The 14551-nt window shown below is 37.6% G+C and overlaps 1 protein-coding gene across 2 annotated transcripts in view; it reads right to left on the bottom strand.

Moving 5' to 3' along the window:
• The window catches only part of LOC124304776 (rho guanine nucleotide exchange factor 10), a 61517-nt gene extending 49631 nt beyond the window's left edge, over positions 1-11886 (bottom strand). For both annotated transcript variants that reach the window (XM_046763398.1, XM_046763399.1), the window contains exon 1: positions 10817-11886. The gene's annotated coding sequence lies outside the window, so the exon portion shown is untranslated. The remainder of the gene's footprint in view (positions 1-10816) is intronic.
• Between the last annotated feature and the right edge of the window lie 2665 nt (positions 11887-14551).

Genomic DNA, 14551 nt, shown 5'->3' with positions numbered 1-14551 from the left:
TTGTAATTGCATTATTGCTTCCAGTCTCATGATTTTTTTCACCATGCTGAAATTAGTAACGTTGTCATAACGATTCATACTGAGGAAAAAAGGTTACTTCGTGATCTTGGAATTGTTTGAAAAATTCGGTAAACCGTAATAATAAAAAACATACTCATATTTTGAAGTCTTCGTTCCTTCAAAGTTATTGTAAAAATAAGAAAATAGTGATTTTTTCTCCATTATTTCGTTACGATAACGTCGCTAACTTTGATCTCATATTTTTTCTCAACGTATCACAACTGTATCATTACTAACTACACCCTCGTCTATTTGAAGATAATACAAATTTACTGTTTTTTATTTTAGTCCGATTCCATTATTTTTGAGCTGATTTTACTCATCGACCAGACCGAAATCCCAAAAATTGTTTGATAGCCATTACATATTTTCCCCAACTTTAGGTTATGTATTAAATTCGTGAAAGCAACGATGATCTTCCCATAAAATAATGAGAAAAACATACGCAACAAAGTGATTAAAAATGCTGGAACTTTTTTGATTATCGAGCAGCCGCCGACTGTGTACGCAAGGTACGATACATTGGATCGATGGTTTCGGATATCGAGCGGATTAAGTGAACCGAATTAATAAGACAAGGTTTATGGCGACACATTAAGGGTATTTCGATTAATGTTTTTCTAACAACCGGCTCTACAGCTGATGCGTTCTTCTTTTTCTGAGAAACCCAGCGATGCGTGTTGTACACCCTATACCATTATACCACGTAATATTACGCCCAAGAGACATTCGTAAGGCGAACGAAGATGTGTCACCGGGCTGAAGTTGGTAACGTTAACGTATGGAAACGTTGAACCATAAAATTACTATTTTGCGCCTTTACAATAATAGTTGAATTTACGATATATGAGTTTCATGATAAGTTGAAAAATCAAACTTTGACGAAACGTCAAAGTTTCGAATGGTCCGAAACCCGACGTTCAAAGTTCCGAAAGGACGAAAATGGGAAAACTTTTTAATCTGAAATTTCACCACTTTGATCTTTCTTTGTTTTGGATTTTTCATATTTTCACGTTCGGAATTCTGGTTATTCTGATTTTCTGTCCCCCCCCCCCCCCCCCCCCATGAGTAAACTACGCTGTTTATGTTTTAATTATCGGAATTTTACTCCATCGAAACTTAACTTTTACAGAATTTCGCTCTATCGGAACTTCACTTCTCGGAACTTTGCTCTATGGCCTTGAATTTTCGGAACTTTGATGTATCGTCAAAGCTTGATTTCTTTACTTCAAAGTTTCGCCACCAAATAATTCGGAATTAGGCGCTTTCGGAACTTCGACCCCGCCCCGATTATGCGTGGTTATGTATGTACAGTATATTACACAGATCATAAATAAAGCACGATAAATCTGAGAGAATTATCGTACGCGCAATTTTTTACCGCGCTGATTGTCTATTGTTGTTGGTATATTTTTTTGCTATCGGTTTTACGTAAAAACTCACCGTTTAAAAATTATTAAACATGATTGAGAAATTGGGAAAACATGAAAAGAAATTTTTACACCTACGGTAATTCCATCATGTGTGAAAAATACCGTATGAAATAAAATTAAAAAAAAAATGTAATCCCAGCTCTCTTGAATCGTTGATAATGCGGCAGTATAAACGACGACAACGGCTAAAGGCATTAGGACAGGAGCGTTAATCGCACGATGACGTCACAATAATTAACAGCTCCGAAGAAGGAAAGCAGCGTGTGAATTTAGTTCATTCAACCGCGTGTCCAGAGCGCGCGTTTTCTCGTATTAGAGACAGTTGTGAGAAATGAATAACATTCAATTACGTTATATATGTTACGAGACGAGTTACACTATACGTGTAACGTACAAATTGTAATTACGATTCAACTGGTAAAAATTTGACAGTATGTTTAATACGTCGGTTTGAAACTTGGTCTTTGTGTTCAACACTCAAATTATCTCAATTTGAATATTGTAACAATGCCACTTTTCACCTTTATCAAGATAATAATTCTCTTTATTTTTTTTATTTCTTAAGCACCTCAAAAATGTCTGATTTATACAAATGAGTGTTGAAACAATTTGAAAATTTTGAAATAATCTTAAATACATTCGCGTCTTCGATAAACATTCTAAGATTTGATTGAAATTTCAATTAATTTGCGCTCTAGATTTTATCGTATTTTCTGAAAATTGTATTTAAAAACAATTTTTCCTCACTTATAATTTTAAGATGTTTGATATCAATTTTTTTAAATAAAATTTGTTCCAGTTGACAAAGAATTTACAAAAAAAAAAAAAGGATTTTATCACATAGGGGACGGTCTCCGTTAAGGCGGTCACTTTTTTCTTTATCCTCTTGGATGTGTTTCATAATTGAATATCCAGTAATACTACTTAAAGGTATTCTCTGTGAATTATTACTAATTTTTCAATTTACGCGTTTCGAAAAAAAAAAAAAAATTTTTCGTCACTCGTACATCCAGGAAGATTGAAGTCGGACTAAAAAAAAATTCAATAGAAAAAAGTTTTGTTTTTAAACGAACTATTCAATGCAATACATGTTATATTTTTTATGGCCTAAGAAAGGCTATTTTAAACGAGAAAAAAACGGAAATTATTTGTTTTCTTCCAACACGACACCTTTGATTTCTCTGTAAATTTTACACGGTATTTGGCAGTGCATTGGGAACGTATAAAAAAAATTATCATCGCGGAATTCGAATTCTTGGCGAGTAGAGAAAATATTTTATTGATAATAGTTGAATCAAGGTACATCGAGTTCCTCTTTTTCCACGAACTATTTAATGCTATAATCGTCAATAACGTGACGTAAATGGATCAATTCAACATAGTTTTAAAATTTACAATAAATTCCAACAAAGCAAAGCATAAATCATATTTCGGAAACCCAAATGTTTCAAGATATAATTTTACAGTTGCCCAAAGAAGCACAGAAAAAAAAAGGCAAAATCAACGCAAAGGTCAAGTCTCGAAGAATACCTGCGATTTTTTTCCAACCGAAAATGTCGCACCGGTGTTCAGAATAACAACAACAATAACTTTTCACCTAGAGATGCGATAAAAGGCGCGACAGCGTGTGACAAAAAAATTTCATCACCCGAGCTTATTTCGAGCGTTGTACAATACACAAAGGTTAATACACAAAAAAAAAATTCGGTGGTATCTTTGACCACGAAAATAATAAAATTCGTGAGAAAACTAGCTGTTGTGTATGTTAAGTGGCGGTGGGGGGGGATGCAGGTGTAGGATAACGGCTTCGTTGGATGGGATTATGGGATGTTGGCAAGGAACACACACGACACAGTCGGTTAATTCACGGAACGTCATACGTGCCGACACGCGTATACAAGCACCGTGTGTGTATCTTTGTCGTCACGGCTCGAATGAATGAATGAATGAATGAATGAATGGAAGATTGAGGAGAGACGGAACGAAATTGCACGCAAAACAAACATTTTCTTCCTTTTCTTATTACGTGTAAATGCAGGTTGTGTGCTTCGTTGATAAATCGGAGACACGCGGTGCAGGTGACAATGTGACTGTTAGAAATGTGGATTATGTTATTGGAATTTTATTATTACCGATGGAATACGCACGGTAGGAGCGGAGTTGAAGTTCCGAATGCGATGAATTGCAAATTATTTTGTGGCGAAACTTCAGGAAAAGAAATCAAACTTTTACGAAACAATTGAGTTTCGAATAGTCGAAGTCCCGACGGCTCGAAATTCCGAAAATTCGAGTTACGATGGAGCAAAGTTCTGAGAAATAAAGTTTCGACGGTTTGATGTTCCTAAAATTAAAATATACTCGTACAGCGTAGTATACTCAATGAGTGGGTGTAAAAAATCAGAGAAACCAAAAATGAGAATGACCAAGATTCCGAGCGTAAATGTATCAAAAATCCAAAAAAAAAAAAAGAAAGATCTTGGTGGTGAAATTTCACCAAGTCTGAAATTCACAGAACTGAAAATCTTCGATCATTCGGAATTTCGATGTTGCAAATTTTTTAATTTTCACATTTTCGCACTTTGGGAACTCTGTCGTGTTTCGACGTATCGTCAAAGTTTGATTTTTTCACTTCAAGTTTCGGCACGAAAAACATCAGAATTTCTAGCTTTCGGAACTTTTCAAATTCGTAATTTAAACCTCCGCCCAGCACGATTTAGTAACAATACGTATCGATATTTTATATAAAATTGTTACTCGTATTGTTTCTTCAATTTTATTTTCATTTCAGTCATTTCCGTTGCTTCCAAAGCTTATGACGACTACGATGATCAGAAGCAGGCAGCAGCAGCAGCAGCAGCAGCAACATCACGGTTTTGGACTGTCAGATCACGTAGGAAAGATTATAGGGAATACATGTACCTATGTATCATGTATGTAGCGTATAATATAATATACTGCGGGTATGAATGCGCTATAGATGTGACGAGATCGATATGGAATTATACGAGAACGTGACAGGAGGAGATTAAAAAAAGACTTCAAATCCCCGAGAGGCGGTGGACCAATTATCAAGAGATTCCACTCGTTCGAATCGCTTATCTGTAAAATCCTGTACAAACTTTGATACACAACGTTATGCTTTCAACCCTTTCTATATGGACGAACTACATTTTTTTTTTTCAAATAAAATAAAATGAAAAATTATATACCCACTAAACGAGATTAAAGTTAGTAACGTTATCGTAACGAAAGATTGGGATAAAAATGATTATTTTTTTTATTTTCACCATATCTTTAAAGGAACGACGATTTCAAAATATGGGTATGTTTTTTTTTGTTTTTCCATTGCGGTTTACCGAATTTCAAACTATTTCAAAATCATGATGTAAAAGTTTTTCCTTGGCACGAATCTTTACGATAATGTCACTAAGTTCAACATGGTCAATTGTAAGAAAATAATTTACGAAAAACAAGAAAAAGAATAGTATTAATATAAAAATGATGGAATAGAAAAAATATTTTCATTTTAAATTATAAATAATCATTGTAATTATTATCGTAATAAAGTTGACAGAAATCTCAGAGTGGGTGGGTCTTTTTTTCATTTCAATTCAACACAGTTTTTTAAAACATGAAGAAACGAGACGCTCGTGAAACTAGACGGAAGGTAACAAGTGGGATTGTATCTCCTGTGAAACAATTATCGTAAATCTGTGATGGTACGCCCTTGACTTATGCTTATTCTCATCAAGTATAGGAACCAATAAATGCGTACCGAGAAGTGAAACTTTTTTTTGTAGATGATCGCGCGTGTGGTGGAGGGATACGTACGGGCAAATTAGAGGCCGAAGCATTTCCGGTTGAAATTTATTACCCAAAATGAATGGATACGTATTATAGGGAAGGAGGGAGAGGACCGAGTTCGTCTTTTCAACTTAAAACAATAATTTCATACCGCTCCGAGATACGATAAGGTTAAGAAGGGCGAATGAAGTTTGAAGTTGTTGAATGATTGATTAACCGAAATCGAAGAAAAGTGAAACTTTATCGTCCGCTGCTGCTTTGGTGCATAATTTTTTATATGGGGCATTCCATGCCGAATCTAGCGATCTTGATTTCAACACCAATTTTCATTTCGTTGATAACTTTGTTTGGGTGACAGGTCCACAATTTATGTTTTTATACCTTCCTTTTACAGAATCACTTTGAGGTTACGAATCAGAGTTTTGCCTGTTTTGAAAAATTATCAAAAATTTGTTTTCAAGATTGTTTCAGGATTTTTGAAAAAATTTTAGATTGACGGGAATCAATGCAGTTACTGAAAACGAAATGAGACCGTCTATTTATTTACCCTTCAAGTCACTTTGGTAATTCTCGTAGATTAGAACGTCGTTCGGGTTACTTTACCACTTGGATGTTTAAAAAAAAAAAAAAATCGCAAAATAAAATTTAATTTCAATGGCGTTTTTTCAACAGTTGAAACAGTTTCAGCATATTTTTTCGCGACATTACGAAAACGTTGAACATTGAATTTTTTCAATCAATAATAATCGTTCCACTATAAATCCAATCCATAAATCGATTGAGATAAAAGACAAGGAAAAAAAATAAACGTACGAGAATTTTTCGTCATTTTTAAACAAAGTTGAACTTTATGAGAATGTTTAAATAAAATATCGTGACACAGGCAGTTTCAAAGATGCTACGATTTATCGTGTCCTGGAGAAAAAAAAAATCAATAAAATAAAAAATAGTCGTGTTTGAAATTGAATTATTTGCCATGGAATACACCATATATATCATGTATGTGTATAATATCATTTACGATAACGACGCATCAGCGGCGTTCTTCTCAACACGGGGAGCGGCAAGCAACGATCATGGATGGACCGCAGCAGCTGCTGGTTCTAGGGCTACCTCTTTCATTATTGATATTTAAAAGAAGTTTGTATAAAAAAAAAAAGTCGATTTTATGCTCTTACGTAGAGACTCTTGCGGTCGCCCCTAACAAGTGGGTATAACACTTCAATGGAAGTTATTTTTCTTTTCTTTTCTTGCCTTTCCTTTATTTCTCTCATTCCTAATCTTCTTTTCCTTCACCTCTTTTCCCTCATCTTCGATGAATGCGGCAGCGCGCACAATTCCCAAAATCGTTTCAGGCTTTATACGTTACGTATAAATTTTGGTGCCACTTTCCAACTGCGTTGCTAATTTTTATGCTAAATATTGGATTCTACAATCGCGGTTTTTTCATCAAACATTCCGGAAAATGTCTTATTGATTTATGAATTATTTTCCGACCGATCGGAGACGCAGATTGTTCGGGGGACGAGATGAAAAAATTTTATTCGCCAATTTGCCTAAAACAGCGGTTAAATACAATAAATCACGGTAAAAGTTTCCTAAATACGTATTTTTCCAGCGAAGTCAATATAACCATCGTACAAAGCTTGTTTATTTTCACTGCGTGTGAAAAAAGGTATTCAATTAATTATAATCCAGCGGGTGATTCTCAATGGAAAAATTAGTGGTGGTTTATATATCCCAAAACACTCGACTGATTTATGTGTGTTATACATGAGGAAATGTGCTCTTTAGTGAATTGTGAACCACTTTCTATGTTGGCTTGGAGGTTGAGCAGAATGCCGACAAACCTCAATAGAAGTTGGTAAATGTAAGAAATATCGTGTAACTACAGTAGAAGATCGATGGGGGAAAATAGGTACGTGTACGTTTATTGACCGGAGTGCAGTTTACAAAGAATTTCCGATAACTAATAATAAAAGCATGCCTATGTGTATAATACAGCACGGAAAATCCAGACAAAGCACTGCCGGGAATTAAATCTATTCGTAGACACACGATATGAGGCATGATAAATTACTGAGAAGGCTGAAACATCTGTTGACAGGGAGTTTCGTTCGTTGGTGAAAGAGACTGGTATTTACAAAATTATTTGAAATTTGTACGATTGTTTTTCAAGTAGCTATTTACTGAATTCTCTGAATTACCACGGCTCGTTTTATCAATAACCGAGTGATTTTGGGGCAGGATTGAAGTTTCGAATTTGAAAAGTTACGAAAGCGTCTAATTCCGAGTTACTCGGTGCCGAAAGTTGAAGTAAAGAAATCAAACTTTGCAGAAACAACCAAGCTTCGAAGGATCGGTAAACCCGACGGCTCAAAATTGCGAAGTGCGATAGAGCAAAGTTTCGATAGAGTAAAAATCCGAAAATTAAAATATACGCCGACAGCGTAATTTACTCAACGGGTGGGTGTAAAAATGAGAAAAGCTGAAAATCTGAATGATCAGGATTTCTAACGTGAAGAAGATATGAAAAATCCAAAACAAAACAAAGATCAAAGCGGTGAAATTTCACCAAACCAGAAATTCAATGTTTCAGATTTTAAAATTTTCACATTATGCCCTTACAATATTTCGACCCTTCGGAACTTTGAGCATCGAGTTTCGGACCAATCGAAAGTTCGATGTTTTGGCGCATCCGGAACTTTTCAAATTCGAAACTTCAACTCTACCCCGTGATTTAAAATTACGATATATTTACTCATCAATTTTTTTTCCTTTCATCAAGTTACAGAGAATTTCTCGTCAATCGAATAAATGTCTAATGCACGGGATAAACGCAACTTCAAAAAACGAAAACGCACGTAGAAACGCAACAGGCTACGCGTAGATACAATAAACTAAAATACATCCGGCGTAGGTAGGTCAAATTGGTACGTCTTTTACAGTTCGTCGATTCGAGTGCGTTCTCCATCATCTGCCATACGCTCATTCTACTCACTCAATTATACGCCGGACGATCCCGCATCGCCTCGTTACTCATTACGCGGACGCAATTTAGAGACGGATGATGATTTCCTTATTTCACTTGATGAGATATCGCGACGACAAGGAATGAAAAACTATCGCTTTTTAGGCTACCTTATGGTACAGAACGAAGGGGGGGAAAAAAACCCCGGAAAGATCGTTCGTCAAAGTTTTCTCCTCCTGCCTGCTTAGTTTAGAGATCCTGACGACGATTCGTTTCAATTAGGATAAATTGTATTTCGATCAGAGTGTTATTATTGTTGCAGATTGTCCGAACTCGTCGCGCGGCGTGTCTTTTCCTTCGACAAACTATGCTGGTCAAATAACGAAATAGGGTGGGCTGGGTACACAGGCAAGTATTAGATCTGTGTATGCACATGCGTTGGGGAAGAACGGAAAGAAAACAAAGGTCGGGCACATCGGGCACGTTCGTCCTTACATTAATAGTCGCTTCGACACGCTATAGGGTCCCATCCACTTTACACACACTTTTTCAACTCCGGACAAGGCTAAGAATGATCAGGCCGGTGCGGTTCGTAGTAAAAAAAAATGTTGAGACGAAGAAAAATCAAATTTCTCAAACGTTGTGAAACGAAAATTGTCGAAGGAAAGACACGCAACAAGCTTATAGCAGAACACGGTGACTAGAAACGATAAACAAATACACATACATATTTGAATACGAAACAAACAAAGGAGAGTTGTAAAACGGGTCGTCTCGGAGAGCTAATGAATACCGGTGTTTATGTTGCCGTAAAAATATAGGTATATAATGTATATTATGTATGTGTAACCCGAAACACCCCAAGTTCAGGTTTCAACCCGAATTGTGTACGTGAAGGTAATCCCCCGGGCTTTGCGAGTAATTTAGCTTATATTCGCCACCTGGCGCGCATTTTAAATTATCCCCCGCGAGCAGGAAGGGAAGGTATGTCAAAAGAAAAACCGAGTAAAAAGACAGACGTAGAGAAAAAAAACCGTGAGTCGCAAACGCTTTGCTCGGCGTAATATTATGCGTATAATACGCAATCCAAAAGTCGCGGAGAGAATAAGAAGAAGAACCGTTACAGTTTTGTTTACACTAAATTTGAATTGTAAAGTTATGTAATACGTAGGGGGGCGCATAAACGTGATCACACCGTAAACAGAGCGCTTATACGACGCACGTGACAACAATAATCCGAGGATAAATTTATAACAAAAACATGAGATTAACCCGACGCCTGAAAAGCGATGAGTTTGTATTATATGTAATATATTCTTGTTTCACTTCTCGTCACTGTTACTCGGGGATTGTTGCGAATGTATATTCGAAAAATTATTTATGGATTTTTAAAATGATACGTTGCATGATAAATTATCTTGTCTAACTGATTTTTAACGCAGACATTATGCTGATACGATAGTCGAAAAAAGTGTTGTGAACTGATCATTTTCATCATTTGCGCCTTGTTACGTCAAAATTTAAATTCTGAAAATACTAGATCTACGCTTTGTTTTCAGGGGGCGCCCTGGTCGACTTCGACATGATTGTGAAGTTAGTAACGTTACTGTAATGATGCATGTATAGGAAAAATCGTTACTTCGCACCCTTAGCAATGTCCGAAGTTATAGTAAACTACGAAAAACAAAACATACTCTTATTTTGAAAAGCCAACTCCTTTGAAAGTCTTTTTCAAATTGAGAAATAATGATTTTTTTCTCTGATGTTTCGTTACGTTAACGTTACTAGTTTCAGCATCATCTTTAGATTCTACTGAAGTTAGTAACGTTATCGTAACGATTTATGATGAGGAAAAATTGTTATTTTGTGACATTGGAATTGTTTGAAATTCAATAAACCGTAATAATACAAGCATATTTCGAAATCTTAGTCCCTTCAAAGTCATTGAAAAAATAAGAAAATAGTAATGTTTTTCTCAATTTTTTCATTACGATAACGCTACCGATTTCAACCTCGTTTTTTTAACGAAGCCGAATGACAACGTGGTCGATTTGCATGGATCCCCGTTTATTGCGTCAAAATTACTGGTAAATCGTGTTTATATGTATAAGCGTTTAAGCCGATCAATGAAACCCCAACGAATAGCTAGACCTGCGAAATATCGATTCTTGATCCGAAAACGACGTGCATTTCCGCAATCGATTCACGAATGTTTGTCGTAAATCTGGTAAATCTATGGTTCCCATTACCTCGGTGCAGACTCTAACCGAAAAGCGGCCGTCGGCGGACTGGATTGCTAAAAATATCCATATTCAGGGGTGTGGAAAGAACGAGAGAGAGAGAGAGAGACAAGGATATTAGGAGAAAACTCAGAATCAGAGCCCGAGAACCGACGACGATGAGAACCATGCTACTACGGAATTTTAGTTAGCAAGAAGACGGGCGTCCGTTTCTGGACTCCTTGCAAGGCGGCGTGAGTTTCGATCCGGGAATTAAGAGGCAATAAATACGCATTAGAGTAATAAATGACATGGTAATGGATCGTTACCTTAATTCTTGTAATCCTTGCGTGTCTCTCCTCTCTTATCCGTGTTTGTATCTCTTGATTCGTGTATGTATACGAATCTCGCAACGGCGGAACGGGGAAGAAGTTTTCAAACAAGAAAACAAAGACGAATCCGGTTGTTCAGCCCCAGTTTGCACTACCGAACGGCCGTTTTACATGCATCCATTGTTGTTTATACCACAATGACGATGATGATGATGATGATGATGATGACGATTATGAGAGTAACGCCCCACGTTTTAGTCACACCACAAAACTTCCAGCAAGCACCTCATCGCGAAGGTAAAAGATCGAGTAAACCGCACGAGTGGTAAAAATAACAATTTATTCACCGCCAAGCACTTCACTTATGGTCGGTTTAAGAGAGCAGAAGAGAGGAGGAGGAGGAGGAGGAGGAGGAGGAGTAGGAGGCTGGATATTAGCTGCAGGAACGCCGCGTTCCTGTTACCGGCGGCAAGTGCCCGACGACGACCTCTCAGGGTTGAGGTTGAGGTTGAGAGACCGGATTTTATCATCAAGGGGGAACAGGGGTAAAGATGAGAATGAGATTGAGAATGAAGAGGAAGCGCGCGAAACAAAAGAATACACGCGCCGCGAGCAAGCGACTCGGTAAGACTCGGAGATACTTCTCTCGACCCTTCTCTCGAGGGCTCGTCGTCGTCGACGAGGAGACGGCCTGAAGAGAACTGGGCTAAAAATCCGACGACAGAGCGCCCGAGTCTCAAACGTGCTCGCCTCGCCGCTCGGCGCCGCCGCCGCCGTCGCCGTCGCTCGGTTGCTTGCTTTCTTCCTCACGAATCACGAACGCGTCCCATTGTTTAGCCGGAGAGGCCGAGGAGCGCACGAGAACGGCACAGGCCTATAGTCCGAAGGCGACGCTTAAGCGTCACTGTCACTGTCACTCCGTCAGTCGCGTGTCCGTTTTTCGATGCAAAACGATCACGGCACGCGGGCTTCTTTCTACTCTCCGCATGCAGCCGTCCTCCAATGCATAATATACAACCTACTCGGTGCGTGAATTACCCTTGCGGTGCGAGCGCCGCGAGAGTCGCGGGCCAACTTCACGAGGCATCGAATCAGGCCGGCCAACAGGTGGCCATGTTGGTTCGTCGGCTGACCACGCGGTTCGGTCGGCCCGATTATTCACGGAAACACTCGAGAACTGACCGACTGCTGCAATTGTAACGCGATACTTGCTCCCCGCGAAAACTTTCGATTGTTTGCCGCTATGGAAGCACACTTCGCTTCGAACGATCGTTACGGACTTCATAATTTTGATGATTGTTATTTTTCATGCTTTTCGGCAGGGTGGCCACACACCTGCCGAAAAAACAGGTTGGTCATGGAAAACCGGGAATTGTTCGGGAAGTTTTATTTTGACCGAGGAAAAAACTAGTAATAACTGTTTTCTATCATGGGAATTAGTATGATTTTTTTTAGATGACAAATTTACTTTTTTGAATCCTGAAAAAAATTGGCTTGAACTATCTTTTTTTGAATATTATATTTTTCTTCCAATTCGAATGGAATTTGAACCGAATATAGAGTTAATGAGTTGAACGACTTAGGTTTCAGTAACTTAGTAGAACTGGGAAAATGTCAGGGAAATCTGCAGGGTCTTAAATTCTGGAAAACCTGGAAATGTCATGGAATGTTTTTTTCAAAAATTTATAGCCAGCCTGTTTCATGAAAGATCGTTGTTTGCTCTTCCTACACAGCGATGAGTTCCGACAAATTGGCTCCGCCGCTCCGGGCGGAAAGTTTTCTTAGAAATCGATATTCAATAGAAGTTGTTCTTTTCCTCTTTATTCTCGAGTTAAGGTGATTGGTTGGTACCAATACTTTTTATGTTTTGTAACCACGCATAGATGTATATTGAGTATTTATAGAATTTTGAAACCAGTGAATTACAGGAATTTTTTCGGAATTCAGTAAATGGGGCCAAAGCCTCCTGTTACACTCACTGTGGAATTCCGAACCGTTGGTGAACGAGACAACCGTTTTTAGAATAAATCGAAAACCAAAATAGCGAATAAGTTTCTAGGTGAAAACGGAGTCGCTGGTGATAAAAATATTAATTTGAATTAAATAATCGTAGAAATTGATTTGAACTACAAGAATTTAGTCTTCGTTTTCCTTATTGCAGCTTAACGTGAAACAAAATTATCTCGACTAAATTCTAATTAAATATTTTCGATTTTATTCCAAACTTCTGGGTAACATAGTTTTTGTAAGAGCTGATTGTGAGATAAGGAATAGTCGCCCCGGATGCTATTAATAATTACTAATCAATACCTCGCGGGAGACATTGTTTAATTTATCATCTACATTTGCTACACAAAAAGAATAAATTACTGTATAATGTAATTTGTCATCTCTAATATGCAGTGTAGTCCTCTGGCGATAGAATTGTTATGTTACTAATTGTAAATTGCATATCTGGTGTATTAGCTTGCTGTATGAATGGTCTTTTGTAATGAGAACTAGCTTTTTATAACATAATTCTTAAAAGTCTAGAAAAATACCATCAAAGCACACGACTGGAAGAATTTTTACTATAAGCATATTTTTATATTGCCTCTTTATTCGAAAGTGTTTTGGAGACCAGTGTAAATACTGTACGCAATTATCTCCGATTACGTTTCACGAGCGGATCGATTTAGGTATAATCTGTTGTAACGCATAAATGATTGGTCATTAGAACCGATGGACAGTCGTATACGTAACTTTCACAACACTGCCCTTCAGAATGCTACACTAATCGCATTTTATACTGTCAAATTTTGTTAAATTGTGGATTCATTTCGTGCGAACTGATATCTCTACAAATGCCCTGAAATGAATTTTTGATGACGTTCATATGTTTCGGTATTCCCATATAGGTATAAACTAAATCTATGTGTATATACCTAATAAAATATAAGTAATTTACCAATATGATCTTCGACAATTATTTTAGTGATTTATGCTTGGAACAAATCAACTTGATTGACTTTGGTCACAGTTATTTTATACCTTACTACTATCGAAATTCTTTTCTTTTTGCTGTTTTTTGTATGTAGGAATCAGACCTGACACGTATCCCCGGAAACTGAATAACAACCACACGAAAGAAGCACAACTTCTTAAAACAAAGGTTCGTTTTCGCGGAGGATCCAGCATCAAGAATTTCGTCCAAGTTCACAATGACAAAGTCACCGAAGTGAGACAAGCCGCAAGCTCACGTATTTAATTTAACAATAGAACTCGTTTTTCTCACTTTTTCTTGTCATATACCTACACCGGTGAGTTTGAATCTAATATCATCTCTGTAGTCACGGTCGCATACCGAAGAGCGAAGGGCAAGGAAACGGTACCTAAAGTCGTCGCCAGCTTAGGTGGATGGTTTGAAAAATCTTATCGTGAGTGCGACCCAATTGAAAAGAGCTCCGGAGCTGATCTCATCGTCGGCGTTCCCTGCAAGGAGTGTATAGGTACAGTCATGTTCGTTACTGCTTAAACCTTCCGGCTAACTTGTTTTCGGTCCGAAACAAAATGCGAGTTCGATTCTATACGAATTATGTGTACAATGACTTTCATTCTCTCACGTCGGCTGCGTCGCCGGTCATTATCACAAAATTCGCATAGAATCGAACTCGCATCTGGTTTCGGACCGAAAACAAGTTAGCCGGAAGTTTGAGGCATTTATGCATATTACTGTACGTACGTTTGTAAACC

This window comes from Neodiprion virginianus, chromosome 5 (genome assembly GCF_021901495.1).
Source record: "Neodiprion virginianus isolate iyNeoVirg1 chromosome 5, iyNeoVirg1.1, whole genome shotgun sequence".
Taxonomy (NCBI): Eukaryota; Metazoa; Arthropoda; class Insecta; order Hymenoptera; family Diprionidae; genus Neodiprion; species Neodiprion virginianus.
This window is presented reverse-complemented; position numbering and strand designations above follow the sequence as displayed.